General features: G+C 48.6%; 1 protein-coding gene across 1 annotated transcript in view; it reads left to right on the forward strand.

The window, feature by feature from the left end:
• ATP6V0E1 (ATPase H+ transporting V0 subunit e1) overlaps window positions 1-8,961 on the forward strand; it is a 39,473-nt gene extending 30,512 nt beyond the window's left edge. The window contains exon 4 of the mRNA XM_002710381.6: window positions 8,476-8,961. The gene's annotated coding sequence lies outside the window, so the exon portion shown is untranslated. The remainder of the gene's footprint in view (window positions 1-8,475) is intronic.
• Window positions 8,962-12,025: the final 3,064 nt, after the last annotated feature.

A 12,025-nucleotide genomic window follows, 5' to 3' on the forward strand; every position in this document is an offset into this window, starting at 1 on the left:
TGTTCTTGATAGCAGTAACTTAAATACCTTAATTATCCTACAATGTATAAAAATCTGAGGACTTTCAGAATGATAGCAGTATAACTAATAGCTGTAAGTTTTTCAAGTGCAGTTCTGTATTTCTTTGCTGCTTTTTTTTGTCCTTATAACACAATAAAGACCAAAATGCTATTTTCTGAGGCTATTTGAAGTAATTATTTCCCCTGATGCTTATGTCACCAATTTGATAATCAGTTAGATTAAGTTGTTTTACTCTGTGTTCAATTTATGGTAATTTTTTTTATTTGCTACTATTTTTTGAATACATAAAGTGTATTCCCAAGGTCAAAATTACAAACAGTATGTATTCAGAAAAGTCTGTCCTTAGTGTTTCACTGTGCAAACATTAAGCAAATACATATATTCGTTGGTGCACACACACACACACACGCTGCTGTTACAGAAAAGATTATATCATTTATACTATTCTGTGTTGTTAGGATTGCTGCATATTCAGATATTCCTCATCTCTTTTTGTTGCCATTGATAATTTTTGTTTTCCAACTTTTGCTATTATTGATAAACCCACCACCTGCAATGCCAGTGCCCCATAAATACAAATAAATCTTTTAAAGCAGTGGACCCCTCCCACCCATGTGGGAGACCCAGAAGAACCTCCTAGCTCCAGCCTGGCCCAGCCCTGGTTATTGCAGCCATTTAGAAAGTGAACCAGCAGGTGGTAGACTCTGTTTCTGTCTCTGTCTCTCTCTCTCTCTGTAACTGTACCTTTCAAATAAATAAAATAATTTTAAGACTTATTCACTTACTTGAAAGTTACAGAGAGATCTTCCATTTGCTGGTTTACTTCCCAAATGGCCACAATGGTTGGAGCTGGACCTATCCGAAGCCAGGAGCCAGGAACTTCTTTGGTCTCCCATATGGGTGCAGGGGCCCACACACTTGGGCCATCTTCTGTTGCTTTCTCGGGCTATTAGCAGGGAACTAGATCAGAAGTGGAGCAGCCAGAATTTGAACTGGCACCCATATCCCATATGGGCGCCACAAGTGGCAGATTTATCTGCTATACCACAGCACTGCCCCTAATAAAATAAATATTTTAAAAAGAGAGAGAGAGTGTGTGTTTGTTTCCCCATAGCCTGGATTTTGCCAGTCTGATAGGCAAATAGCCTTTTGTCCTCTTAGGCTTTTGTCTTTGTTCACGGAGGTTTTGATTTCTATTCTATATAACTTTTTATTTGATATTATTTTTAGTCACTTTTTTCATCAAGTTCTCCTGTTTTCTATACTTGCTTTCAACCATAGTTGATGTTAGGTAAGGCTGTTTTTTGGGGTTTAAAGCTGAGAACTTAGGGCCACTGTTGTACAGTGGGTTAAGCTGACACGCTGTACCAGAGTGCTGATTCAAGTCCCAGCTGTACTGCTTCTGATGCAGTTTCCTGCTTATGTGCCTAGGAAGACAGCAAAAGATAGCCTGAGTGCTTGGACCCCTGTCACCCAGGAGAGAGACTTCACCCTGGCCCAGACTCGGCTGTTTTGTGGTGATTTGGGGAGCAAACCAGTGAATAGAAGATTCTTTCTCCCTCTCTCTGTCATTCTGCCTTTCAAAAACAAACAGAACAAATCTTTTGTTGTTGTTGTTTTTAAAGAAAAGCTGAGAACTTCAGGTCTCCGCTGGGTGTAGTTCCAGCTTGCCTCTCACCTCTTGGAACTTCTTTTCCTTTCCTTATAGTAAGAGAGTCAGGTCCTTTGACAGTAACAGTGGGCGGGCGGATCTGAAGAGGCTTCATCTTGCCGACCTTTTCAGTCTAATGTCTCTGTTAACCTGATTGACAGATTCCTAACATTTACCGGCTGGTCTGCAGCACTACTTGCAGCCCTGCCACCCTCGCCCGCTTCCCTAAGATTCCTGCACATGACTTTAAGAAGTACACAGGGCTCTGACATCAAGGCCGCCCTTTGTGCATCGCGGGTGTTCATTTTCCTGCAGCCTTGGGGGGTCTGAGGCTAGTGTGGAATCTCAGGGGGTGGATGTGGCTGCAGATCCAGCATCCCAGAAGTCAGGTGGTTAACCACACAGTTGTTGTGTGGTAGATGAGCTTGTATGGTTGACCACAATCCTAAAGGGCAAAAATTCCATTTTATTATAAAGCATGGGACAGGACAGGAATGGAGAGTATCGGTAATGAGACCTCAGCCCTGTGGAGCTGTTTTTCTGTGCATTCCAAAAATATTTGTGGGCTCAAGAGAGGTGCACAGTACCAAGTAGGGGTTTCTGGGAACACTGTGAGCTCCACAGGGGGTTGTGACCTGCTGGGAGGCGGAACTTAAGCCAGATTTGGGGAACGTTTAATCAGTGCAATGTGTTTGGTAATGAAAGAGTGCATCTTTTCGAAACTCTGGCCTCCCTGGCTGGATGTGTTGCTGCCATTTTAGACTTCGCCACGTGTCTGCTTCAGTCCCCAGTCCGCTCATTTTCCTTGCTCCCTGGGATCAGAACCTCTCACAGGCCGGCGCTGCGGCTCACTAGGCTAATCCTCCGCCTAGCGGCGCCGGCACACCGGGTTCTAGTCCCGGTTGGGGCACTGGATTCTGTCCCGGTTGCCCCTTTTCCAGGCCAGCCCTCTGCTGTGGCCAGGGAGTGCAGTGGAGGATGGCCCAGGTGCTTGGGCCCTGCACCCCATGGGAGACCAGGAGAAGCACCTGGCTCCTGGCTCCTGCCATCGGATCAGCGCGGTGCGCTGGCCGCAGTGCGCTGGCCGCGGCAGCCATTGGAGGGTGAACCAACGGCAAAGGAAGACCTTTCTCTCTGTCTCTCTCACTGTCCACTCTGCCTGTCAAAAAAAAAAAAAAAAAAAAGAAAGAAACTCTCGCAGAAGCTCTGTCCCCACTCCCTAAGATGCAGTCGTTGCTGTGACATCTCTCACGCCTGCCCCTGCTTGCCTAGTTTCTGACCCAGATCACAGCAGCTGTGACTGATGAGAGTGACTCCTCGCCTCATCGGGTGTCCTGCACCTGCAGAATGCCACATCTGTTTATCTTCCTGGTGTAGCGCTTCTGGAAACATCCCCTGCACCCCAGACACTCCAGTAGCTCCACATGGGCTACAGGAGGGGTCTTGCTTTGTATTATTTTTGTGTTCAACCCATGGTCCCTGATTTTAGTGGCTCCCTCTCCCTTGAAAGGCTGTGTAAAATGTAAGCACCCAGCTTTTGCCAGAGTCACCGAAGGTCCCAGGAGCCAAAAGGTGAGAACCACTCATCTAACGTGGCTGCCCACATGGTGCCCGCCCACAGCCTTTCTTCTCTCTGCTTGCCTCTGTGACCTAGTGCTTCCAGCCCCATTGTCTCGTGTTCTTGACCTAATTAGCTTTACTTAGCTTTTCCTGCCTCTCACACCCTACCACACTTGCCAATTTCAAAAGCAGATTAGTCAATACTGTCCTGTAATCATTCTTTTGCTTTCTTGCCTCAGCTCATCCATTCTCTCTTAATTTTCTTTCTTTTTTTTTTTTAAAGATTTATTTTATTCACTTGAAAGGCAGACTTGCAGACACAGAGGCAGAGAGAGATCTTCCAATTGCTGGTTCACTCCCTAAACAACCCCAGGAGCTAGGCCAGGCAAAAGCCAGGAGCCTGGAAAACTCTATCTGTGTTTCCCACGTGAGTACAGGGGCCCAAGCACTTGGGCCATCCTCCACTGCTCTTCCAGGCACATTAGCAGGAACTGGATTGGAAGTGGAGCAGCCCAGACTCGAACCCACGCCCATACAGCATGCCGGCTTTGCAGGCAGCAGCTTTACCCCCTATCCCGCAGCACCGGCCCCTTCTAACTCCTACATTGTCTCTCTCGATGCCCAGTGTATAAGCTGGCACTTCCTTCTTGACCACCTTGTTTCAGAGTGATTTCTTCCATCCCTAAATATAACCAAAGTCTTCAAAAAATTTGTAGAAATTACATTTTATGAAAACCGTGCATGGTTTTCAAAGTTTTTCACACAAAATAAACTTATCATTTAATTTGATTTTTCTATCAACTTTTTGAAGTACCTTTATGTGTGGGTCTTCAGTTTTTGCAGTTTATTTGGCATGTTACCCTGATATTTTATTTTAAATTCATGAGTTGAAATTTATTTATTTTTATTTTTGTTAAGATTTATTTATGGGGCAGGCGCTGTGGCACAACAGATAAAGCCACCGCCTCCAGTGCCAGCATACCACATGGGTGCTGGTTCGAATCCCAGCTGCTCCACTTTCAATCCAGCTCCCTGCTATGGCCTGGGAAAGCAGTAGAAGATGACCCAAGTCCTTGGGCCTCTGCACCCACATGGGAGACCCATGAAGAAGCTCCTGGCTCCTGGCTTCGGATCGGCACAGCTCCAGTCATTGCGGCCACCTGGGGAGTGAACCAGCGGATGGAAGACCTCTCTCTGTCTGTCTGTCTGCCTCTATCTCTCTCTCTGCTTCTCCTTCTTTCTGTGTAACTCTGCCTTTCAAATAAATAAATAAATCTTATTTGAAAGGCAGAGGTACAGAGAGGCAGAGGCAGAGGCAGAGGGCAGGGCTGGGTCTTCCATCCGCTGATTCACTCCCCAGATAGCTGCAGTGGCTAGAGCTGCACCAATCTGAAGTTTCTTCCGGGTCTCCCATGTGGGTGCAGGGCCCCAAGAACTTGGGCCGTCTTCTACTGCTTTCCCAGGCCATAGCAGAGAGCTGGATTGGAAGTGGAGCAGCCGGGTCTTGAATTGGCATCTATAAGGGATGGCAGCACTGCAGTTGGTGGCTTTACCCACTATGCCACAATGCCGGCCCTGCCCTGATCTTTTAAAGGTATAGATCTTTTAAATATATAGATCTTCAGCTGACTCACCTACTTCTGGAAGTTAATCTCTTACACTATCAATCTTTCATTGTGTAGTAAAGAAGGAACTTTTCGGCAAATATATCTGAAGTGAGAAAAACAAGGGTAAAATTAAACCACACATGCAGATCCTTTAAGAAATACATTTGCTTACCTTTCCCTGAGCAGGTTTTTCTACTATCTTCTACTATCTACTGTCTTTCTACTATCTTCATTCTCACTTTTATCTGATTGTATCTTAATGATTTCTTTATTTCACAAAGTGAGAACTCACCCTTTGATTGAGTTGCCCAGGCCCCCACTCCCAAACATGTAATTTCATATTAGAGAGATGATTACGGCCGGCGCTGCAGCTCACTAGGCTAATCCTCCACCTAGCGGCGCTGGCACACTGGGTTCTAGTCCGGGTCGGGGCGCTGGATTCTGTCCCGGTTGCCCCTCTTCCAGGCCAGCTCTCTGCTGTGGCCCGGGAGTGCAGTGGAGGATGGCCCAAGTCCTTGGGCCCTGCACCCCATGGGAGACCAGGAGAAGCACCTGGCTCCTGGCTTTGGATCAGCGTGATGCGTCAGCCGTGGCGGCCATTGGAGGGTGAACCAATGGCAAAGGAAGACCTTTCTCTCTCTCTCTCTCTCTGTCTCTCTCTCTCTCAGTGTCCACTCTGCCTGTCAAAAATAAATAAATAAATAAAAATTTTTTTAAATTAAAAAAAGTCTTAAAAATATCACCTGAGAATAACAGAAAAATCATAATTTAGAGGTGGAAGAAAGCTTCTTATTAAAAAAAAAGAGAGAGAGAGAGAGATGATTGCATGCTTCCTTAATGTAGTTTAAAATCAAGCCTTAAAGCAATGCTCTTGGCAGGTGCCGCGGCTCACTTGGCTAATCCTCTGCCTGTGGCACCGGCACCCTGGGTTCTAGTCCCGGTTGGGGTGCGGTTCTGTCTCGGTTGCTCCTCTTCCAGTCCAGCTCTCTGCTGTGGCCCGGGAAGGCAGTGGAGGATGGCCCAAGTGCTTGGGCCCTGCACCGCATGGGAGACCAAGAGGAAGCACCTGGCTCCTGGCTTTGGATCGGCGCAGCGCGCTGGCCGTAGCAGCCATTTGGGGTGTGAACCAATGGAAGGAAGACCTTTCTCTCTGTCTCTCTCTCTCACTAACTCTGCCTGTCAAAAAAAAAAGCAATGCCCTTTACCATAATATTCACTCTATTTTATTTTTTAAGTTTATTTATTTATTTGAAAGATAGAGCAGGCGAGAGAGAGAAATATCTTCCACTCTTCCTTCTACTGGTTCACTTCCTGAATGCCTGCAACAGCTGGAGCTGGGCTAGACCAAAGCCAGGACCTGGAATTCCAGCCAGCTTTCTTGCAACGATGGCAGGGACTCAAGTACTTCTAGGGTGCATGTTAGTAGGAACCTAGAATCAGGAGTGGAGGAGCCAGGACTGGAACCTAAGCACTCTGAGAAGGGGATTGTGAGTGTCCTAGCGGTTTAACCACCATACCTCAACACCCATGTTACTCCCATTTTTTTCCTGAGATTTATTTGTTTATTTGAAAGGCATAGTTACAGAGGTAGAAAGAGAAAGAAAACTCTTCCACCCACTGGTTCACTCACCAAATGGCCTCAATGGCTAGGACTCGGCCAGGTTGAGCCAGGAGCTTCACCCAGGTCTTCCACAGGGGCACAGAGGCCCAAGGACTTGGGCCATCTTCTGCTGCTTTCTCAGGCACATTAGCAGGGAGCTGAATAGGAAGTAGAGCAGCCGGGACTCAAACCAGCACCCATAGGAATGTTTGCCCTGCAAGTGATGTCTTTACCTGCTATGCCACAGCACCAGCCCCACTCCCGTTTATTGTAAACTGGTGTCATTGAACTTCAGTGAAAATTACCCTCTGGGTGTATGGCTTTTAAAGAACGAAGGCCTATTCCCCCCCCCCCCTTTTTTTTTTTGTTGAAAAAACGAGGAAGAAGTCTAACCAGTATGCTGTTCATGGAAAATGAGCACACAGACGTCTGTGTTCACTGGTTTAGTATTCTCAGGCAACAAGTCCAAGGTGCTTGCACCCGAGGCTTACACAGAAGGGCTGTGCTGCTGGCCTGGGGAGGGAGACAGAAAATGGTGGTGGTAGACTGGAATAAGAGGCTTTCTTAGGCTTTTAGCTCATGAAAACAAGTGGCCCTGGTAATTGCCACATGTTGGTTTGATGTTATTTTCCTAGCACATTGTGAAAAACAGTCCTGACTCCTGAGTTGAGTGCCTTTTGTGGTGTCCTGCCACGGTGGGACCCCAGCAGCCCGGCGCTTTGTGCTCTGAGGGCACGTGGACTGCCCCGGCTCGCACCTGTACGACTAAGCAGCAGACTCTTGTGCATTTCTGGCTACTCTGAGACCGGGGGCCCGGGAAACCTGGTTTCTACCCGCTGATCTGTTGGTCATGCCTGTTGATTTGGAAAATTACATGGAGGTACGGCTATTTGACCTTCAATCAGAAAAACCCTGTCACACCTGAATTTTTAAAAATTAGTTAATTAACTAATTTATTGTTTTTGGAGATCTTCCATCCACTGGTTTACTCCCCCAAATGTGCAATAGCCAGGGCTGGGCCAGGCTGAAGCCAGGATTCAGGAACTCAGTTCAGGTCTCCCACTTGGTGGCAGCGCCAAGTACTTGAGCCATCCCTGCTTCTGCCCAGAATGCCCACTAGGGAAAGCTGGATCAGAAGAGGAGCTCTGATATCTGATGCAAGTGTCTCCCACGTGGGTGCATGGGCCTAAGCACTTGGGCCATCCTCTGCTGCTTTCCCAGGCCATCAGCAGGGAGCTGGATCAGAAGTGGAGCAGCCAGGACTTGAACCTGCACGCTTATGGGATGTTGGCATGGCAGGCAGCGGCTTAACCCCCTAAGCAGTATCTTAACTGCTGAGCCAAACACCTGTCCCTCGGCTTGATTTCTTATCAGCCAACTGAAGTCTTGTGTGGAAATTGCCTATGAAAGAAAATCTTTAACTTTTATTTCCTCACAATTCGGTTTCTAATTTCAAAAGTAGCATATGGCATGTATGGCTTTATTTAGGTGGATATTATACCATAAATTTTATATAAAGGAGGTTATGTGGTCCTGTTAGCAGCTTAATGTGTGAAGATACTGTTTTAAATGTTTGCTACCTTTGCAAGGGGGGTGCTGCAGCTTTAAACCGGAAATTGTCACTTGTCACCCGCACTTCGTGGTAGCAAGAACACGGGGCTAACTGGAGGGCAGCCTGAGGACAGACAGGAAGCCCGCTCTTCAGGAGCCAGCCCTCTCCCGTGCTGTGCAAGGGGGAAGGGAAAATTACTCCAGTACCATGAGTCTTAGCGCCATCTTTCCTGCTTTCCACTGGGTCTCAGTTCAGTCAAGTCCTTGTAAGTGAGCCTCCTGCCACAGCCCCGCGGGGGCCACCCGGACTTGCCTACTGATTGAGCCCGCTTTCCCATCCGGTGTTCGATGAGCACCTACCTCTGGTAAAGGATTGCTGTAACTGACATTCTGGATGTTACTCTGCGTCCCCCACCCCACCCCATCCCACCCCACCCCACGCACAGGCGTGCGGCCCAGTTACCAGACTGCTTTGGTTTTTGCAGGTCACACAGAGAACTTGCTGTAGATGCAGAATCACCTCTGGACCCAGACCGCCGCCTTACTCGCCTGTCCTGGGCGTCAGCCGCCTTAACATCCATATCACCTCCGAGTGTCTTCTTCTCTGACAGCGTTTTGTCCTCCACCTGCTTTCACACTTTGATGAATTATGTGCCTGCTCAGCCTAGACCGTGCCACCTCCACAAGAGGCTCCCCTCCTCCTCTGAGATGGGAGCTGCTGTTCTCCTGAGAAATCTGTTACTCTCGCCTTGGAATCCGCGGGTTTGAGGCTGGGCCTGCCAGCTCGCCGCCTGGAACCCGCCAAGTGCTTGACGCTACTGCAAGACAAACAGACTCAAGTGGGGCCGACAGGAGCAGAGCGAGCTCCGAGGGAAGACCGCCCCAGCGTTTTGACACCACACTGTGTTTTCAGGCTGAATTGGTTTCTGCCATCTTTTTGGAATAAATTATTTTTCTGCTTTCTATGGAAATCCGAGTTTGCTGTTTCTAAAGCTCATTTTTGTAAGCTTTGCTCTCCCTATTGAATGCCTTTTTAAAAATTGAGTTTGCAGTCTGAACCTAGGTGGGATTATAGAAACCCTGCCGTGTAGTTTGGAGATGTCTGAGGAGGCTGGTGAGGACTTTTCCTCACCATTCAGCAACCATCTCAGTGCCCTTGTAGCCAAGGCTCTGGAGGAGTCAGACTTTAAATTGGGTTCCTGGCAAGTTTGAGGGTGATATGCTGTTGGGAGGAGAGGTCAGTATAGACAGAGCTCAAAACGAGGCCTCATGTGACTTGTCATCCTTAACAGTGCTGATGGTGGTGAGCAGGTTCCAGGGGGCTTCCAGCCTCGTGCCCAGGGTGGAGCCATCGCGGCCTCAGAGGCAGAACTAGAGATCTTAGCGTTCAAGAAAACTCGGGGGTGGGGGACAGTGATTTTGAGTCTAATGAGTCTAAATAATTAGGCTTTGTTAGTTTTAAGAAACCCAAAATTGAGCAGGGCCTGACTTTTGAGCAGCTCGGGCATGTTGGCAGCCAGCCAAGAATGGATTTCCTGTTTTGCAGTGTGTACTCTTCTATTCCTCCCAAAGTGTCTGAACTCATTACTTTGCTATTCTGCTACCAAAGAAAGTTTTATTTTTTAAAAAAGATTTATTTATTTACTATTTGAAAGGCAGAGTTATGGAGAGGCAGAGGCAGAGAGAGAAAGGCCTTCCATCCACTGGTTCACCCAAAGAGAGTTTCTTTTCTTTCTTTTCATTCTTTCATTTTGAACCTGAAGTTGTTCTGAGAGTTCGGCAGCTCTGTAGTTTACGTTTCCAGCAGTAGGGCCCCTGAAGCTAATTTCATGGAGTCTAAAAAACACTGGAAGATGGGAAGTCGAGGGGGCCATGGTAGTACAGACTAACTGTCATTTTACAGATAAGGAATCAGCCCAGATGGAGGGAACAGCCCAGCAGAATCGACTGCTTCCTTTCATGCCGCTCGGCAGAGGTGGACAGAGAGCTGGACCCACCTTTCTGATTTCCACTGTGGAGCACTCTCCACGGGCCGCCCTGCCTCTCAGACATGGCACGGCCTGGAGCCAGCTCTGGAACTCTGGTGGGAGGGAAGAATTCTGCCATTGTAGACAACCAAGCTGGCTCCCTCTGCAACAGCTTCCATGACCATTCCTTGCCGTTTGCAAGGAGAGAGAGCCCAATGGAGGTGGTGACCGTGGGACATAACCCGACCATATGTGTATGGTAGAAGTGTAACTCTGATGCAGCTGTGTTCCTTGGTTCTCCAAGCCAGGCTCTTGCAACCCGTTGTCAGTAGGGTCAGCCGGAATCCTTCCCAACCTCCGCCCCCAACAGCAGACTGTGCTTTGTGGGGACCTCAGGGTAGTGGCACCTCCCTCCATAGGGTGTGGCTCTTGCCTGTGCTGAGGTCAGCACCCAGCATTTGCTGGCCGGGAGCCCACCTGGACTCAGCAAGCAGACCTGAGCTGAGGCAGCCTTGCAGCAGGAGCCGAGGGGCAGCGTGTGTTGGGGGAGGGAGGGCTCTTTCTTCCCCATGACCGCAGCTCGGCACATTTCCTATTTATTGGCGCAGTTGAAGGCACTGCTGGCTCATGACCCTGGCTGCTGCAAGTCCCTGGATTGTGCCTCCATCTTTCACTCAGCAATGATCTGTTTATATTTTTCTCGACTGCTCTAAGTGACTTAAATGAGACCTTAGGAAGCAAACTGGGCCTCAGTGCTTACTGGTTTGCTCTCCAGCTTCCTTGCCATGGTGGCGCTGCATCGCCGTAGATGGGAGTATGGAACCTGAGTGTGCCAACTGCACTTAACTCCTAGGAAACACAGAAGACGGGGCATGAGGCCCTGAGGCGGTGCCAGCCAGCTTTGGATCATCCCCAGAACGTTGTGCTCAGTCAGCCTTCTAGGAAAGCGAAGGCCCCGGCCAGGCAGTGGCTCCGTCCTGAGCTTAATGGCCTTCTCTCCAGACCCTGCTGTGGCTCCCTGAGGCCCCGGTGGCTTCAGCATAAAGCAGGAGGAAAGGAGGTCATTTTCCAGCCAAACTGGAGATCAGAGACCTCCTGCAAAGGCGGCAGCAGCTCCTGGAGGCCAGGCACCGGCTGCAGCACCGCCTCGCCACCCGTTTCCCTGCGGCTGAAATGTGAGATCAGCTCAGATTCCATCTGGGGAAGCTTCCTGAGTTCCCTTTGCCCGGAAAAATCACTTTGCACCTGTGTCCCAGTTCCCTCGTTTATGAAATTCTTGAGATTAAGTGCCGTTCGTGTGAGAACCCAGCCATATGTTCTCACCTCACCCTTAATAATGGAAAAAAATATTTTAATGTAAACTTTTTTTTAAAAGATTTATTTATTTATTTGAAAGGCAGAGCTACACAGAGAGAGGGAGAGACAGAGAGAGGTTTTCCATCTGCTGGTTTACTCCCCAGACAGCTGCAACAGCTGGAGCTAAGCCAATCTGGAACCAGGAGCCAGGAGCTTCTTCCAGGTCTCCCTCATAGGTGGCAGAAGCCCACATACCTGGGCCATCTTCTGCTGCTTTTCCCAGGTCATTAGCAGAGAGCTGGATTGGATATGGAGCGGCAGCCAGGGCACAAACTTGCGCCCATATGGGATGCTAGCATCCCAGGAGACAACTTCACCTGCTAAGCCACAACCACACCAGCCCCGCAATTATTTTTTTTTTAAAGATTTACTTATTTATTTGAAAGGCAGAGTTCATTGAGAGAAAGGGAGAGACAGAGAGAGATCTAGCCATCTGCTGGTTCACTCCCCAAGTGGCTGCAATAGCCAGGAGCCAGGAACTCCACGTTGATCTCCCATGTAGGTAGCAGGGGTCCAAGTACTTGAGCCTTCTTCCTGTGCCTTTCAGGCACATTAGCAGGGAGCTGGATCAGAAGTGGGGCAGCTAGGACTTGAACCAGGACTCATGGGATGCTGGCATCACAGGCAGCGGCTTAATCTGCAGCGCTACAACACTGGTCCCAAAAATGGAACCATTTTTCTACAGCCAGAGTTGGTGTCTGAGATACATGTT

Source organism: Oryctolagus cuniculus, chromosome 6 (assembly GCF_051225735.1).
Source record: "Oryctolagus cuniculus isolate XC-2025 breed Fujian yellow rabbit chromosome 6, ASM5122573v1, whole genome shotgun sequence".
NCBI lineage: Eukaryota > Metazoa > Chordata > Mammalia > Lagomorpha > Leporidae > Oryctolagus > Oryctolagus cuniculus.